We start from the raw sequence: 19,471 nt of genomic DNA, 5'->3' as shown, positions 1-19,471 counted from the left end.
CTTTTCATAGTGTGCAGCTAGAGTAGGGACAGCTCAGATAGTTCCAGTGTAGTGTAGTGAGACCGTGTCAGTAATCTTGACATTGGTATATAGCTAGAGTAGGGACAGTTCAGATATCTGCAGTGTAGTGACGGTTGAACACCGTCTATTTGATTGCATTACTGCCAGTTTAACGCCATATCATATTGCATGCGTTACTGCCAGTTTAACGCCATATACTTTTGCGTGCGTTACTGCCAGTTTAACGCCATATAGTTTTGCGTGCGTTACTGCCAGTTTAATGCCATATAGTTTTGCGTGTGTTACTGCCAGTTTAACGCCATATAGTTCTGTGTGCGTTACTACAAGTTTAAAACCATATAGTTTTGTGCGTTACTGCCAGTTTAACGCCATATCGTTTCGCGTGCATTACTGCCAGTTTAATGCCATATAGTTTTGCGTGCGTTACTGCCAGTTTAACGCCATATCGTATTGCGTGCGTTACTGCCAGTTTAACACCATATAGTTTTGTGTGCTTTTCTGCCTGTTTAATGCCATATAGTTTTGCTTGCGTTACTGCCAGTTTAACGCCATATCGTTTTTGTGCGTTACTGCCAGTTTAATGCCATATAATTTTGTGTGCGTTACTACAAGTTAAACGCCATATAGTTTTGTGCGTTACTGCCAGTTTAATGCCATTTACTTCTGTGTGCGTTACTGCCAGTTTAACGCCATATTGTTCTGTGCATCACTGTACGTTTGGCGCATTATATTGCAGTATATTATATTGTATCCATGGAGTGTGTCTGTGTAGTGTGAGTACTCAAATTAAAGGGCACGAAACACCTCTTTACATTGATTAAAGTGCATCTACATACAGATTTCAACTTATCCTTTACATTTGCTTATAAGCACCGCCCCCTCCCTCCCAATAATGTCTGGGAGAACAACAAGGAGAGGCAGACGTTCCCTTGGCAGTGTAAGGGGGCCAGCAACAAATGTGTCCACAGGCAAAGGTGGACGTGGTGGTCAGTTCTCAGGCATGGCATCATTTCCTCTGTTTAGTGAGTTTGCCCGTGCTATCCAGCCACAGCATGCAGAGGAGGTGGTGCTTACTAGGGATGAGCCGAACACCCCCCTGTTCGGTTCGCACCAGAACATGCGAACAGGAAAAAAATTCGTTCGAACACGCGAACACCGTTAAAGTCTATGGGACACGAACATGAATAATCAAAAGTGCTAATTTTAAAGGCTAATATGCAAGTTATTGTCAATAAAAGTGTTTGGGGACCTGGGTCCTGCCCCAGGGGACATGGATCAATGCAAAAAAAAGTTTTAAAAACGGCCGTTTTTTCAGGAGCAGTGATTTTAAAAATGCTTAAAGTCAAACAATAAAAGTGTAATATCCCTTTAAATTTCATACCTGGGGGGTGTCTATAGTATGCCTGTAAAGGGGCGCATGTTTCCCGTGTTTAGAACAGTCTGACAGCAAAATGACATTTTGAAGGAAAAAACTCATTTAAAACTACCGCGGCTATTGCATTGCCGACAATACACATAGAAGTTCATTGATAAAAACGGCATGGGAATTCCCCACAGGGCAACCCCGAACCAAAATTAAAAAAAAAAAATGATGTGGGGGTCCCCCTAAATTCCATACAAGGCCCTTCAGGTCTGGTATGGATATTAAGGGGAACCCCAGCCAAAATTTAAAAAAAAAATTGACGTGGGGTTCCCCCTAAATTCCATACCAGACCCTTCAGGTCTGGTATGGATTTTAAGGGGAACCCCGCGCCAAAAAAAAAAAAAAAAAACGGCGTGGGGTCCCCCTAAAAATCCATACCAGACCCTTATCCGAGCACGCAACCTGGCAGGCCGCAGGAAAAGAGGGGGGGACGAGAGTGCGCCCCCCCCCCTCCTGAACCGTACCAGGCCACATGCCCTCAACATTGGGAGGGTGCTTTGGGGTAGCCCCCCAAAGCACCTTGTCCCCATGTTGATGAAGACAAGGGCCTCATCCTCACAACCGTGGCCGGTGGTTGTGGGGGTCTGCGGGCGGGGGGCTTATCGGAATCTGGAAGCCCCCTTTACCAAGGGGACCCCCAGATCCCGGCCCCCCCCCTGTGTGAAATGGTAAGGGGTTACTTACCCCTACCATTTCACTAAAAAACTGTCAAAAATGTTAAAAATGACAAGAGACAGTTTTTGACAATTCCTTTATTTAAATGCTTCTTCTTTCTTCCTTCATCTTCTTCTTCTTCTGGTTCTTCTGGCTCTTCTGGTTCTTCCTCCGGCGTTCTCGTCCAGCATCTCCTCCGCGGCGTCTTCTATCTTCTTCTCCTCGGGCCGCTCCGCACCCATGGCATGAGGGGAGGCTCCCGCTCTTCTCTTCATCTTCTTCTTCATCTTCATCTTCTTCTTCATCTTCTTCTTCTTCTTCTCTTCTTCATCTCTTCTTCCTTCTTCATTTCTTCTGCGGGCCGCTCCGCATCCATGCATGGAGGGAGGCTCCCGCTGTGTGACGGCGTCTCTTCGTCTGACGGTTCTTAAATAACGGGGGGCGGGGCCACCCGGTGACCCCGCCCCCCTCTGACGCACGGGACATGACGGGACTTCCCTGTGGCATTCCCCGTGACGTCACAGGGAAGTCCCGTCAATTCACCGTGCGTCAGAGGGGGGGGCGGGGTCACCGGATGGCCCCGCCCCCCGTTATTTAAGAACCGTCAGACGAAGAGACGCCGTCACACAGCGGGAGCCTCCCTCCATGCATGGATGCGGAGCGGCCCGCAGAAGAAATGAAGAAGGAAGAAGAGATGAAGAAGAGAAGAAGAAGAAGAAGATGAAGAAGAAGATGAAGATGAAGAAGAAGATGAAGAGAAGAGCGGGAGCCTCCCCCCATGCCATGGGTGCGGAGCGGCCCGAGGAGAAGAAGATAGAAGACGCCGCGGAGGAGATGCTGGACGAGAACGCCGGAGGAAGAACCAGAAGAGCCAGAAGAACCAGAAGAAGAAGAAGATGAAGGAAGAAAGAAGAAGCATTTAAATAAAGGAATTGTCAAAAACTGTCTCTTGTCATTTTTAACATTTTTGACAGTTTTTTAGTGAAATGGTAGGGGTAAGTAACCCCTTACCATTTCACACAGGGGGGGGGCCGGGATCTGGGGGTCCCCTTGGTAAAGGGGGCTTCCAGATTCCGATAAGCCCCCCGCCCGCAGACCCCCACAACCACCGGCCACGGTTGTGGGGATGAGGCCCTTGTCTTCATCAACATGGGGACAAGGTGCTTTGGGGGGCTACCCCAAAGCACCCTCCCAATGTTGAGGGCATGTGGCCTGGTACGGTTCAGGAGGGGGGGGGGCCGCACTCTCGTCCCCCCCTCTTTTCCTGCGGCCTGCCAGGTTGCGTGCTCGGATAAGGGTCTGGTATGGATTTTTAGGGGGACCCCACGCCGTTTTTTTTTTTTTTTTTGGCGCGGGGTTCCCCTTAAAATCCATACCAGACCTGAAGGGTCTGGTATGGAATTTAGGGGGAACCCCACGTCAATTTTTTTTTTAAATTTTGGCTGGGGTTCCCCTTAATATCCATACCAGACCCGAAGGGCCTTGTATGGAATTTAGGGGGACCCCCACATCATTTTTTTTTTTTAATTTTGGTTCGGGGTTGCCCTGTGGGGAATTCCCATGCCGTTTTTATCAATGAACTTCTATGTGTATTGTCGGCAATGCAATAGCCGCGGTAGTTTTAAATGAGTTTTTTCCTTCAAAATGTCATTTTGCTGTCAGACTGTTCTAAACACGGGAAACATGCGCCCCTTTACAGGCATACTATAGACACCCCCCAGGTACGAAATTTAAAGGGATATTACACTTTTATTGTTTGACTTTAAGCATTAATAAAATCACTGCTCCTGAAAAAACGTCCGTTTTTAAAACTTTTTTTTGCATTGATCCATGTCCCCTGGGGCAGGACCCAGGTCCCCAAACACTTTTTATGACAATAACTTGCATATAAGCCTTTAAAATTAGCACTTTTGATTTCTCCCATAGACTTTTAAAGGGTGTTCCGCGGCATTCGAATTTGCCGCGAACACCCCAAATTGTTCGCTGTTCGGCGAACTTGCGAACAGCCAATGTTCGAGTAGAACATGAGTTCGACTCGAACTCGAAGCTCATCCCTAGTGCTTACTAAACCTTTCTCATCCTCCTCATCCTCTGTCACACAAGCAGAGACAAGTGTGCAGTCCCTAGCAGTTGCCAGAGTGGATAAACCTGCCTCCTTGTCCACATCTATTCCTGCCATAGCCCTAACATCAGCCATTGAGGAATCAGCTGAGTTATTTGACCACAGCATCATCCACTTGCTCCTTCATGATGCCCAGCTATTACTGGATTCAGATGCTGGTTCTGAGGTTGAGGATGACAGGAACATGAGCCTAGAGAGAGGGAGGAACACTGGTAGACAAATTGGCATTCATGTTCCCCAAGCCACAGCGTATTGCCAAGTTGTCTCCAGTGGTAATGATGAAGATGGAGGAGATGATGATGATGAGGTCACTGATGCGACTTGGGTGCCAGATAGAGCAGAGGAGGAAACTGAAGGTGAGGCGGCACAACCCCAAGGAGGTCGGCATCAAGAAAGAGTAGAGAGCAGCCACCCTATTCCATCACATTCTGCAGTTTTTATCTCCCGGCCCACTTCCCACAGCTCAGCTGTCTGGGTCTTTTTCAGCACATCTGCAGCAGATCGCACTGTTGCTATCTGCAAACTGTGTCTCAGGCACATCAAACATGGCAAAAACACCGACCATTTGGGTACCACATGCCTAACAAGGCATTTAACATCCAACCACTCAGCCCGTTGGCAAGAGCACCTAAAAGCCACACAAAAGTGGCACAAATCTGTCCCTCCTCCTCCTTACCCACTTCAGTCTGCCCCTGCGATATCGAGTCATTACCTTTCAGCAGCCTCCACTGACAGGGATAATGGTATAACACAGGGTGTCCAAGGTCCTAGCAGCTCATCTACCAGCAGCACACCACCAGCTATAGACTGTAGCCGGCAAATTTCTCTGCCCCATCTTCTGCAGCTGAAAACAAAATACAGTCCCTGCCACCCACATGCCCAGCGCCTGAATGCAAGCTTGTCAAAGCTGTTGGCTCTCCAACTTCTGCCTTTCAGCCTGGTGGATTCTGCCCCCTTCCATGAATTTGCACAATGTGCTGTACCACAATGGCAGGTTCCCAGTCGATACTACTTTTCACGTAAGGCCGTTCCATCTCTCTACCATCATGTGAAAGGAATGTTCTGGCATTGTTGGTCAAAGCAGTCTGCCGTAAAATCCACCTTACTGCTGACACGTGGTCCAGCAAGCATGGGCAGGGACGATATATTTTGTTCACAGCACACTGGGTAACGCTGCTTGCAACTCAAAAGAATGCAGGACAGGGCTCAGTGCTGCAGCTTGTTGTGCCCCCACATCTCCATACAGCTGGTGGTGATGATGCCAGACCTGTGAGCTCTACCCCCTCCTCCTCCTTCTCCGCCACCTCCATGCCCTGCAAAATTGTCCTATAAACATCAGGTACCCCCTAAGCGTTCAAAGGTCTTTTCCCAGAGTCAGGCTAAAAGGTGCCATGCAGTGCTTCAGCTGGTGTGTTTAGGGGACAGGAACCACACCAGAGCAGAGATTCTTGCAGCTCTGCAAGGACAGGCCCAGAGGTGGTTCACACCACGCCAGCTGGAGCCAGGAATGGTGGTGTCCGATAATGGCTCAAACCTCTTGTCTGCCCTTAGACAGGGAAAGTTGACACATGTGCCATGCCTGGCACATGTCCTCAATTTGGTGGTGCAGCGTTTCCTAAGTACGTACCCAGGGTTGCAAGATGTTCTAAAGCAGGCCAGTAGAGTCTGTAGCCATTTCAGGCGGTCATTCACAGCCAGTGCTCAGTTGGCTGAAATTCCACCTGCCCATAAACCGCCTGATTTGTCACATGCCCACCGGGTGGAACTCAACTTTGGGAATGCTGCAGCGGCTATACATACAGCAGAGGGCTATCAATGAGTACTTGTATCAGTAGGGCATGACAACTGGCTCAGGCCACCTAGGCTTTTTTTTCCCACGCTAATGGCTGATCATTAAGGATGCATGCACTGTATTGTCCATTTGAGGAGGCCACAAGGATGGTGAGCAGTGACAGTGCATGCATCAGTGACACAATCCCTGTTGTGTTTCTGCTGGAGCAGACTCTGCGTGGCATTATGTACAGAGCAGCAGGAGAAAGAGGAGGACTTCCTTTCCTCTCAACAGGGGCAGATCCAGGGGGGGCAATTGCACGGGTGGCTCTGGTGGGGAGAGACAGCAGGCGGCTCTGGTGGGGAGAGACAGCGGGCGGCTCCAGTGGGGAGAGACATCGGGCGGCTCCAGTGGGGAGAGACAGCAGACGGTACTGTTGGTGTGCAGCTGTGCGGCTCGGTGACAGTGCGAGAGCGGCTGCTGGCGAATCAGGGAGCCGGCGGGTGGAGGAGCAGAGAGATAACATCATCTCTCACCGCCCAGCGCCCGCCCTGCATCCCTGCAGTTCTGCCCTCATTGTGCAGTGTGCAGGCAGCCGTGGCAGCAGAGAGATTACATCATCTCTCTGCTGCTTGACTGGTAATGTGCTGCCTGACTCTGGGACACAGCAAGAGACAATTATAGCAGGCAAGTAACAATCTGCAACGTGTGGCATGGTACGTGGCAAGTTACAATCTGCAATGTGTGGCATGGGACGTGGCAAGTGACAATCTACAACGTGTGGCATCGGATGTGGACAGTGACAATCTGCAACATGTGGCATGGGACGTGGCAAGTGACAATCTACAATGTGTGGCATTGGATGTGACAAGTGACAATCTGCAACGTGTGGCATCGGACGTGGCAAGTGACAATCTACAACGTGTGACATCGGACATGGCAAGTGACAATCTGCAACTTGTGGCATGGGAGGTGGCAAGTGACAATCTGCAACGTGTGGCATGGGAGGTGGCAAGTGACAATCTGCATCTGGTGACAGGCAACGTGGCAAGTGACAATCCGCAACGTCTGGCATGGGACGTGGCAAGTGACGTGGCAAGTGACAATCCGCAACGTGTGGCAGGTGACAGTGGCAAGTGACACGTTCAGGGCTCCCACTGATTCTGCATTGTGGTGAGTTTAACTATTTCATTTTTTATAACAATGTAATAATAGTAATAATGCGCTTCAATCATCCTGACACCATAACAACCATGGTGCCGTGATGATTGAAGCGCTAACACCAGCCATTTCCTCATTAAATTTACCCAAAAAAACATATTTTCTGGCAGTGCCCCTCCCGAGACTAGGCTCTGGATCCCCCCCCACCTCTCAAGGCCCACTTTAAGCAGACACCATCTGTCATGAACCGGTGTGACCAGATTGTGTGGACTGCAAAGAGGAAACCAAAACGCATGTAAAGTGAAATAAGAATGTTTATTAAAGATAAGTGATATAAATAAACAAACACCCCAAATATAAATAGTGCTCAACCAACCGACAGAAACCCACAAACAACAGATAATATATACAGCAAGGGGCAATACCGGAATCACAGATGTCAGCCAGGCCAGGGTCATACACAGCAGGTCAGCAGGAACAAGGGATATACCAGAAACATAAACGTAGCCAAGCCAAGGTCATACACAGGAGATCAGCAACTGAACAAGGGCAGGTTGGGAAAGGGAGATAAAGGATGGGATAGGATACAGGCTCAGGAACAGGTTCAGGGTCCGATACAGGTTTACAGGATAGCAGGATAACAGGTCAGGGCGCAAGGAAGAAAGATACCAAGGCAAGCCTATGAGGGCTTGCCGGGTATTTATAAGGCTGTGGTAATTGACCTCATGTCACAGCTGATCGCAGAGTGTGCTGTTTGCTCCACACTGCCGGAGTGCACCCGCTGGTGGACACCGGTACTACGGCCCAAGGATGCAACAGTGCCACCAGCAGGAGAGACCTCTTACTGCAGGTCCCAGGTGTTGAAAGACACCCGCTGGTGGACACTGGTACTGCAATCCAAGAGGCCGATAGCGCCACCAACGGGTAAACCCTCTCATGACAGTACCCCCCCCTAAAGGAGCGGCCTCCGGACGCTCTAACAAGGTGCAATTGTCCAAAGTTCATGGCCTCCAACCGAACAGATGAGGGCACATCAGGCTGGGCATCGGGTACATCAAACTGGACAGTGGGTACGTCTGAGAAGACAGCGGGCACATCCGAGCAGGCAGCGGGCACATCCGAGCAGGCAGCGGGCACATCCGAGCAGGCAGCGGGCACATCCGAGATGACAGCGGGCACATCTGAGATGACAGCAGGCAGGAACATACCAAGCTGGGCAGCGGGCACTTCGAGCTGGGCAGCAGGCGTATCAGGCTGGGCAGCAGGCACGGGCACTTCGAGCTTGGCAGCAGGCACTTCAAGCTGGGCAGCAGGCACATCAGGCTGGGCAGCGGGCATGGGCACTTCGAGCTGGGCAGCAGGCACATCAGGCTGGGCAGCAGGCATGGGCACTTCGAGCTGGGCAGCAGGCACATCAGGCTGGGCAGCGGGCATGGGCACTTCGAGCTTGGCAATAGGCACATCAGGCTGGGCAGCGGGCATGGGCACTTCGAGCTGGGCAGCAGGCACATCAGGCTGGGCAGCAGGCATGGGCACTTCGAGCTGGGCAGAAGGCGCATCAGGCTGGGCAGCAGGCATGGGCACTTCGAGCTGGGCAGCAGGTGCATCAGGCTGGGCAGCGGGCACGGGCACTTCAAGCTTGGCAGCAGGCACTTCGAGCTGGGCAGCAGGCACATCAGGCTGGGCAGCGGGTATGGGCACTTCGAGCTGGGCAGCAGGCACGTCAGTCTGGGAAGCTGGCACATCAGTCTGGGAAGCTGGCACATCAGTCTCGGAAGCTGGCACTGAGACATCAGGCTGGAAGGCAGGCACAGGGACAATAGACTGGGAAGCTGGCACATCGGACTGGGAAGCTGGCACATCAGACTGGGAAGCTGGCACATCAGACTGGGAAGCTGGCACATCAGACTGGAAGGCAAGCTGCAAGACATCAGGCTGGGAAGCTGGCACATCAAACTGGGAAGCTGGCACATCAGACTGGGAAGCTGGCACATCAGACTGGGAAGCTGGCACATCCGTCTGGGAAGCTGGCACATCAGACTGGGAAGCTGGCACATCAGACTGGGAAGCTGGCACATCAGACTGGGAAGCTGGCACATCCGTCTGGGAAGCTGGCACATCCGTCTGGGAAGCTGGCACATCAGACTGAAAGGCAGGCACATCAGGCTGGTAGGCAGGCATCGAGACATCAGGCTGGGAAGCTGGCACATCAGACTGGGAAGCTGGCACATCAGACAGGGAAGCTGGCACATCAGACTGGGAAGCTGGCACATCAGACTGGGAAGCTGGCACATCAGACTGGGAGGCAATCTTCGAGACATCAGGCTGGAAGGCAAGCTGCAAGACATCAGGCTGGGAAGCTGGCACAGCAAACTGGGAAGCTGGCACATCAAACTGGGAAGCTGGCACATCAAACTGGGAAGCTGGCACATCAAACTGGGAAGCTGGCATCAAGACATCAGGCTGGAAGGCAAGCTTCAAGACATCAGGCTGGGAGGCTGGCACATCAAACTGGGAAGCTGGCACGTCAGACTGGGAAGCTGGCACATCCGTCTGGGAAGCTGGCACATCAGACTGAAAGGCAGGCACATCAGACTGAAAGGCAGGCACATCAGGCTGGTAGGCAGGCATCGAGACATTAGGCTGGAAGCTGGAACATCAGACTGGGAAGCTGGAACATCAGACTGGGAAGCTGGAACATCAGGCTGGGAAGCTGGAACATCAGGCTGGGAAGCTGGAACATCAGGCTGGGAAGCTGGAACATCAGACTGGGAAGCTGGAACATCAGACTGGGAAGCTGGAACATCAGGCTGGGAAGCTGGAACATCAGGCTGGGAAGCTGGAACATCAGGCTGGGAAGCTGGCATAGCAAACTGGGAAGCTGGCACATCAAACTGGGAAGCTGGCACATCAAACTGGAAAGTGGGAGCAGGTTGGGTTACTGGCAGGATTGTGTGAGTGGGGAAGAACTTCCGTTTCTTCTTTGGCTTAACTGCTGGAGATCTGTAGGTGGCTGTAGGACTGTAGACAGGAGGTGAGGCATACTGAAAGGAAGGGCTGGGATATGGCAAGGAAGGGGGAACAGCAGCCAGAGGGAGTTCTTGTGGGGAAGTTGCAGGTATTAGAGAAGAGGCAGGTGGGTTAAAGGCAGGATGGGTGCAGGAAGTAGAAACAGGGCATTGATACTTGGTGGGGAGCAGGGTATATTGGACTGCAGCTGAGGTTGCCAGGGGTGATGGGAGAAAGGACATCTGAGCAGGCAGGTATTTAGTAGCAGGTCTGGTTTGTGGAGAGCTGACAGAAGCTGGGCATAACAGATCTAACCATGCCTGAAGTACAGGTAGCACAAAAGTGGCCTCACATTCCCCCTGTCTGACCAGCGACTGCACTTCATCTATACAATCCTTCAACAACCGTTTGGGACAAACCGAATAATGCTCAAAAAAGGATGCAGAGTCATCCTCCAACAGCCATACTAAGGACGCAATCTGGTTAATGCTGAAGGGGGGAGAAAAGTCATCATGGCCCTCTGGAATACAAGGCAGAGCCAGCTCTGTACACATTCCAATCAAAGGCTGAACATCCTCAAACCGTATACTGCCCTGATCGACCACAGAGTGAGCTAAACGGATAATCTCCAGCAGCTGATCACTGGACCACCCTTTCAATGTCTGGCGGAGATATTCAGAACTCTCTGTTGCCAGCAGAGCATAATAAGCAATTATATCTGAATTCATCCCAGTAATGTGCAACAGAACCAAGATGGTTCCCTTGTGCAGCCACTTCTGGTCAGAGATGGCCTTGGTATACTGTCATGAACCGGTGTGACCAGATTGTGTGGACTGCAAAGAGGAAACCAAAACGCATGTAAAGTGAAATAAGAATGTTTATTAAAGATAAGTGATATAAATAAACAAACACCCCAAATATAAATAGTGCTCAACCAACCGACAGAAACCCACAAACAACAGATAATATATACAGCAAGGGGCAATACCGGAATCACAGATGTCAGCCAGGCCAGGGTCATACACAGCAGGTCAGCAGGAACAAGGGATATACCAGAAACATAAACGTAGCCAAGCCAAGGTCATACACAGGAGATCAGCAACTGAACAAGGGCAGGTTAGGAAAGGGAGATAAAGGATGGGATAGGATACAGGCTCAGGAACAGGTTCAGGGTCCGATACAGGTTTACAGGATAGCAGGATAACAGGTCAGGGCGCAAGGAAGAAAGATACCAAGGCAAGCCTATGAGGGCTTGCCGGGTATTTATAAGGCTGTGGTAATTGACCTCATGTCACAGCTGATCGCAGAGTGTGCTGTTTGCTCCACACTGCCGGAGTGCACCCGCTGGTGGACACCGGTACTACGGCCCAAGAATGCAACAGTGCCACAAGCAGGAGAGACCTCTTACTGCAGGTCCCAGGTGTTGGAAGACACCCGCTGGTGGACACTGGTACTGCGATCCAAGAGGCCGATAGCGCCACCAACGGGTAAACCCTCTCATGACACCATCATTCCTATGTCACAGAACACACAGGAGGAGAGAGGGGAGGAGGATGAGGAGGAGGATTCTGGCACTTTCATAGGCTTTGAAGAAGAGGAAGACATGCTTCAATCTGTAAGTGATGGCTTTCCAACCCCAGGACCATTGGGAGTAGTACATGGCTGGGAGGAGGAAGTTCCAGATGCTGTCTTCCTGAGTGACCCCGAGGAGTCTGCTTCTCAAGCCTCTGCAAATTTGAGGTGCATGGGCAACCTCATGCTTCAAAGCCTGCGAAAGGACCCAAGAATATGTAGCATAAAGGAGAAGGATGATTACTGGTTGGCAACCCTCCTTGACCACCGTTATAAGGGGAAGGTCTCAGGAACTCATCCCATCACCACAGAGAGTGAATCTCTTGAGGACACATTAATGAACGTTTTTCCTGACTCTAGTAGGTTACAGTGTGGTGGAAAACGTTATTTTGAGTCTTCCGTTGGTCAAGAAAGGAGCGTTGGAAAAGGCATCCGCCTAAGTGAGGCATTTCGGAATTTTTGTAGTCCTCGCCGCCCAGGGCTGTCAGCTTCCACATCCCATCGGCAGCGTCTGCATCACATGGTGGACGATTACCTCGGGGCCAAAACAGAGATGGAGAGCATTCCAGCTGACGATCCACTGGCTTACTGGGTCATGAGAATAGACCACTGGCCAGAACTTGCCCTGCATCCAGTGTGCTTTCAGAACAGGCATTCAGTGCTCTGTGAACTCTGTGGACCATTTGACTTTTATAAAAATGAATCAGTCCTGGATTACCAGCTATGAAGCCCCTGATGCCGATGTCACTGATTAAGGGCTCTTTCACACGGGGCGGATCAGTGATGATCCGCCCCGTGAACATCCGCTTGCTCAGCGGGGATCGCTCCGCCGATCCCCGCTGAGCAGGAAGATGACAGGTCCGTCGCTGACCTGTCAGAGCACCGCTCTCCCCTATGGGGGATCGGATGATGACGGACCGTAGTGTCCGTCGTCACCTGATCCGATCTGAAAACGAATGGAAAAGTAGGGTTTTCCTCCGTTACACTTTTTCGGATTGAAGCGGGTCGGATGTCAGCGGACATGTCACCGCTGACATCCCATGCTCCATAGACCTCCATGGAGTGTCCGTTCAGGTCCGCCTAAAAAACTGACAGGCGGACCTGAACGCACAGTCCGTGTGAAAGAGACCTAAGTCTTTTTGGGATGTGGAATCTCTGCAGGACTTCGAGGCTGCCTAGCATTGAGGGTGTTCAATTTTTTCATCTGGAAGAATGTTTTTGGTATAGGTTTCATGGGCACAATTAACACCCAAAGACCAATGTTTCTGCATCTGTCTGACAGGTGCATATCCTTGCAATTTTTTACAGCAAGGCAAATTCTTGCTTTCATCAAGAGTACCTCTATAGGGTTACGGTGGGAAGGCACCACCGACACCCAAAGACCAATTTTTCTGCACCTGTTTGACAGGTGCATATCATTGCAATTTTTTACAGCAAGGCAAATTCTTGCTTTCATCAAGATTATCTCTATAGGGTTATGGTGGGAAGGCGCCACGACACCCAAAGACCAATTTTTCTGCACCTGTTTGACAGGTGTGTAGCACCCTCTACCTTTAGGTAGGTGCTTTATAGTATTTTTCTGATAGTGTAGGATATAGGGACAGGTAAATTTAGCCAGGCCTGTGTTCTTTACCAGGCCTGGATGTTAATTTAGGGTTGGAAGTATCAGAATAGAAGGTGGTGTGGCCACCTACACTTGGGCTCAGGGAGACCTTCTCTGCTTAACACTGGATTCTGCTGGAGAGAGAGAATGGGCTGAGACCTGAGTGGCAGGAAACCCATGTGAGAGGATTTACCAATGGTTAATTTCTCTGGTCAGAGGGAGGTCTCTCATAAAAGGGGGGTAACATGCTCTGGGAGGAGTTGGAGGTTGCAGATTCAGTTTGGTATTCAGAGTCCACAAGTTAGGCCCCGAGGCCCGAGAGTTCAGAGATCCCGGAGCCCTGAAGCCGGAGGAGAATCCAGGGGGGCTAAGAGCCTAGGCCCTGGATAAGAAATCAACATGTAGTCACACAGGAAATACCGGATGTTCCCATGCGGGGAATGTGCCAGTCGGAGGAGGAGGAAGTAGGAGCAAAACGTCAGAGCAGGAGGAAGTAGAAGCAAAACGGCAGACGAACGCTGGGTGATCGACTTTCTGTGAGTAGAACATGGACTGTTGATTGGGAGAGAGCAAAGGGAGTGCAAACCCAGAGGAGCTGAATGAGAACTTCAAACTGTAAATCCAAGGACCACAGTATCAAGCGCTTTCAAGGACTGAGGGGAGCTGACAGACAAGTCATGGAAATAGGCAGTGTTGACCTGTGACTTTGAGTTCAAACCCCAAGGAATATCCATCAGTCTGACAGAGGGATATTATTCAGAGTAATGCTCATCTGTCTAGTTTGGGAGTGCTGTATTACACAGAGAAATGAAACCAGGAAAGGATTATAGGGAAAAAGGGAACCCAGCAACAAAGCTACGGCTATGGATTCACGCCCTTCAATACTATGGGGCATCTCATATGTTTCACTGAATAGCCCCCACAGATATAATCCTGAATAAAAAGAAATTTAAAGTTGGAACTTTGACTGTTTGGTGTTCTGTAATCTTGTGCCCAGTGCACTACATGTTGGCCTCATCATACACACTGGCTCCCCAGCTGTTGCTGAGCAAAATAAAGGCAGCTTGCAGGAAAAATGTTGTTTTTTCATTGGCTTTATAAATTCAATTATTCCTGCAGCAGATTCTAGACATGGTACAGATCTGCCACTTTACAGTTAGACTAAGGGGACCCCCGGCACTACATTGGAAGGAATTTTTCATTTTTAGGCTTTCACTTTAAAAATCAAACAAGCACTGCTCATTTAAAAATGATGTTTTTCACAAACTTTTTTTTTATTGATCCATGTCCCCCAGGGCAGGACCCGGACCCCTATAACCATTGTATGCCTAATTACTTGCATTTAAGCCTTCAAAATGGGCACTTTTGATATTTGACGTTCCGGTGCCATTGACTTTAATGGGGTTTGTTATTCGGGTCCGAACGTTTGCGGTGTTCGTAAATTCTGGTCCAAACCGAACAGGGGTCCGTTCGACCCATCCCTACTTTTATATAGTAAAAAATAAAAAAACCCAGTGGTGATTAAATACCACCAAAAGAAAGAATGATAAAAATTTCATTTGCATGCAGTGTTGCATGACTAAGCAATTGCCAGTTAAAGTAGCACAGTGCTGAACAGCAAAAAATGCTCTGGTCATAAAGCCTCCTGGAGGTCAAGTGGTTAATGTCCCGTACACACGATCAGATTTTCCGACAACAAAACCGTGGATTTTTTTCCGAAGGATGTTGGCTCAAACTTGTCTTGCATACACATGGTCACACAAATGTCGGAAATTACGAACGTCAAGAACGCGGTGACGTACAACACATACGACGGGACTATAAAAAGGAAGTTCAATACCAAGTGCGCCACCCTTTGGGCTCCTTCTGCTAATCTCGTGTTTATCTTGTGTTAGTAGAAGTTTGGTGAGAGACGATTCACGCTTTTCAGCCTCGTGCTTTTCAGTTCGTTTCTGCTTTTCAGTTTGTGCTTGTCGGTTCGTATCTGTTCTTCAGTGCGTGTAGTCAGTTCGTTACTGTCTTTCAGTGTGTTCTATTTAATAGTTCACTTCTGTTTTTCAGTGCATTCTTGTCCGCTCGTTTCTGATTTTCAGATCGTTCTTCTCAGGTTCTTTCTGATTTTTAGTTCGTTCTGACCAGTCGACAGTTTTCAAGCCATGCTGTGGGTACATTCTTGTCGTAGAGTTTGTGCTGTGCTTGGTGTTGGAGTTCTTGCTTTGACCCAAGTCCAGTCCATAAACAGGGGGAGGAGGAGTTCTTGGACGAAGAATTGGTTGCTCCAGCGTGACCAATTCTCACACATGCCTTTGTTACGGGAGATCCAGGAGAATAATCCTGATGATTTCAGGAATTATCTCCAGATGACGGACCCCATTTTTCACCGTCTGTTGGCTTTGCTGTCCCCTTATATTATCAAGCAGGACACCTGCAAGCGGCAAGCCATCACTCCCGAGCAGAGGTTTGTCGCCACCTTGCGGTACTTGGCGACGGGGAGAAGTCTCCAAGACCTCAAGTTCACGCCTAGAATCTCCCCCCAGGCTCTGGGAATCATTATTCCAGAGACCTGTTCTGCCACAATTCAGGTCCTGCAGAAGGACTATATTAAGGTAAGTTTTATTCTTTAAAATCACATTCTATGTATTTAATGTTTGCTAATATATTTGTATTTATTTCATCATAATTATCATGATTGTAATATGCTGTGAATGTCCTCTTTGTCCTCATGCATGCTGGAAGCTTTTAATGCTCCTTTTTTTCCTTCATTCGTGTTTGCCTTCACTAACTCCAGCATGCTATCCTGGGCCCATACACACCTAGCCTAGTCAATTAACAATGTATTTTGTCAGCTCCATTATAGTGTTTACCCTAAATACCCCCTAAAATGTGTCCAAATGTTTTATTGTTGTCCTTAAATTCAGGCAGAGTGCAAGAGGCTTTTTTTGGGGGCCCAAACTCATTTGGAACCCTCTCTCCCCCCAACCGCTAAGTCGGCCGATACCAATACTCTATCTGCTGACTTTTCCAAACCCATACACACTATACTTCTTTTGTGTTCATATTTATGGATGAATTCACCAAAACATGTAGTGCAAGAGCCTGCCTGAATACTTTCAAATGGTACTTTTACAAGTTTTGTTCTCCTATTGCAGAATGTAAAAATGTGCTTCAATTTGTATAGTGTATTCATAATTGTGTATTATGACACTTCTTACCTTCCAGTGGGCTGCCAATAGTATAAGTAAGCAGGGGCTGGCCAAAGTATCACTCATTATTTATGCATTTAGCTCTCAATGAAGTGGAGAGGTTACCTGTCCAAAACACCCCCCCACCTTAAAATTTTTACAATGGGCCATCAGAGGGGGTGAGATATCTGATAAGTTATACTTATGTTGGCCAAGAATGTTTGTCTAATCTGCTTGCTATGTTTATGTGCAAAAGTACTCATTTTTTTTTCTTGTTTTACTCCACAGTTTCCATCAAACGCACAGGAATGGCAGACCGTGGCCTCCCAGTTTCCCCAACTGCGGTGGGGCAATAGAAGGCAAGCACCTCGTCCCGCTCGGGGTCATACTATTATAATTATAAGGGGTATAATAGTATTGTGTTGTTGGCGGTGATGTCAACAACTTACGAGTTTCTGTATGTGGATGTAGGGAAAAATGGCCGGATGTCGGATGGTGGAGTCATCTCCCAGATGGAGTTCTTCAGATAACTCCAGAATGGCAGCTTGTGCTTGCCACCTCCTGAGAATAATGTGGTGGGACTCCCATTCGTCTTCATCGCAGATGAAGCTTTTGCACTGGGGGGACCATCTTCTGTGGCCATTCCCGATGAGGACCCTCACCCCGGACCAGAGGGCCAGAGCCAGAAGAGTGGTGGAAAATGCCTTTGGAATAATGGCCAGCCGGTTCTGCCTATTTCTCACAGCTATCAACATGGCGGAATATAAAATCAATCACATCGTTCTTGCATGCTGCATATTACATAACTTTTTGCGAAAAAATGCATCAAATTATGTGGCCTCAGTTGGAACTGAGGCTGGCTTATTACCGGATACAACAACTCTGATGGCTCTTGAACCTGGCCATCCTGGCTTGCCCCCCCAAAGCACTCGCGAAGATCGCCAAAAGTATCTAGAGTACTTTGCAGGTAGGGGGGCCATTGATATGCCAGGGAATCTATAAACATGTTTAAAATTAAAAAAAATTTAGAAACTTAACTCATATTTCATTTGATTTACTGCTTGTGTTTCTTATCTGTCTTCTAGGTTCTCCAATGGCCTTTTATTTTTGGCCATTTTCTTCAATAGTGCAAACGCAACTTATTTGATACATGAGATGACAATCTCTTCTTCAGCTATTATGTTGTGGGTCTGCTACACACACACCTTGTTTTTGTTGTTAATGTATGTAATGCAGTAATGATAAAAATAATCATCCTTTTCAACTCCATGAATTAATTGCTTGTAGTCCCTAAAATGGTCTGATTGGGGCAAATTTTAGAGCACTGTGGGTGTTATTTACTAAAGGCAAATCCACTTTGCACTTGTAAGTTCACTGAAACTGCACTGAAAGTGCACTTGTAGTGCAAAGTGGATTTGCCTTTAGTAAATAACCCCCATTGCCACTGTAACTACACCAACTTACTCCAAAAACTGGTATTGAGCATTGAAAGAAGAAGCCATGCATTGTTGAGTAAAAAAAACATTTTACTCAAAGCACATTCATATGTGTGTTATAAAAGGGTTTTTTAACAAACCAACATTGGTTTTGTAACATTTAAGTTTGACAGTAGATATAGCCTTTTTTGGCTAAACAGGCATGTTTAAAACCATAAAATACACAACTCAGGAACTTACAAAGTTCAACTTTGATAAAGTGAAGGCAATATGAGACATTAGTATGTCAAAACTGTGTTGATTTTGCCTTCATAAGATGGGGTGTTGTCACTCCTGTAAAGGCCAAATTTTGAAGATGCACACAAATTGGGAGTCAAAATGTGGATTTCCCTCCTGATCCCATGCCTAATGTCAACATGTGCTAGCTCCCATCATGGGGGATCAATGGACATGTTTCGGGGGTGCAACCCCTTCCTCTCACCTACTTTAGTTGCGAGGAATGGGTTGCACCCACAAAACACATACATTGATATCCCGTGATGGCAGATAGCACATGTTGACACACTGTGTGCATCTTCAAAATTTGGCTTTCAAATTGCTTAAAATATTTTAAAAAATATATAAAATACAAGAAGCAACTTTACAACTTTTGTTGTTTTTAGATTCTGCCTAAAACATCAATGATGTTGGTCATTTTTTTGGACATCATTGATGTTTTGCTTGACAATCTCTAAATCCCGATTGCACACCATGATCTCACTGATGAGGATCTGTGCACTTGCACTGTTGAAATGATCTTCTTCCACAACATCCACATCACCTAAAAATAAAAAACGCACCATGTATTATAAATATGCAGGCATACATCTATTACCTGAAGCTGTGGTCTCAGACACTGACCTGTTGTGGTCACTATTTCGCCCACTTCATGAACCTCTCCCTCCACATCTTCATGGTGTGTGGGGATTTCCCCTTCTTCATAAGTAGTGGGGTTTGTGGTGTCCTCAGATGTCCCGATTCTTCTCTCCCCTATGTGATAAAAAAAGGTATACTTAGCACACAGATCTTTGAGGTAAGAAATAGGAATATGAAACATTGCTTGGAAGTGTCATACAATTGTCTGTTTTGACAGAGTTCCAAGCTGAAAACATGTTTTTTTCCCTTTCTAAAGCTGGAATATATACTTTACTATTAAAGTTTCACACATGGAGAGACCCCTAGTATCCACTGAAGCACCTGTGTGGGACACCTTAAAAAAGGTGTTCTGGTGTCCCACACTAGTGCTCCTGTGTCCAGATGTGTAAACAGCTGCTGAGTGTCCTCTGCTTACACTGAATCTAGTTTGCATTTCATTCTAGTTACAAACCCATCTAGACAATAATGTACTAAACTTATTTTAATACAAATAGGCATGAACAAATGTAGTTAACCTGCACCTGACAAAAACATTGCATTAGTGGGCGAACAAACAATGTTTACTACGAACGATTACTGTGCCCACCAACCTGAAACTTGCC

The sequence above is a fragment of the Aquarana catesbeiana genome, linkage group LG12 (assembly GCF_042186555.1).
Source record: "Aquarana catesbeiana isolate 2022-GZ linkage group LG12, ASM4218655v1, whole genome shotgun sequence".
In the NCBI taxonomy this organism is placed as follows: Eukaryota; Metazoa; Chordata; class Amphibia; order Anura; family Ranidae; genus Aquarana; species Aquarana catesbeiana.
Note: the sequence above shows the minus strand (reverse complement) of the source record.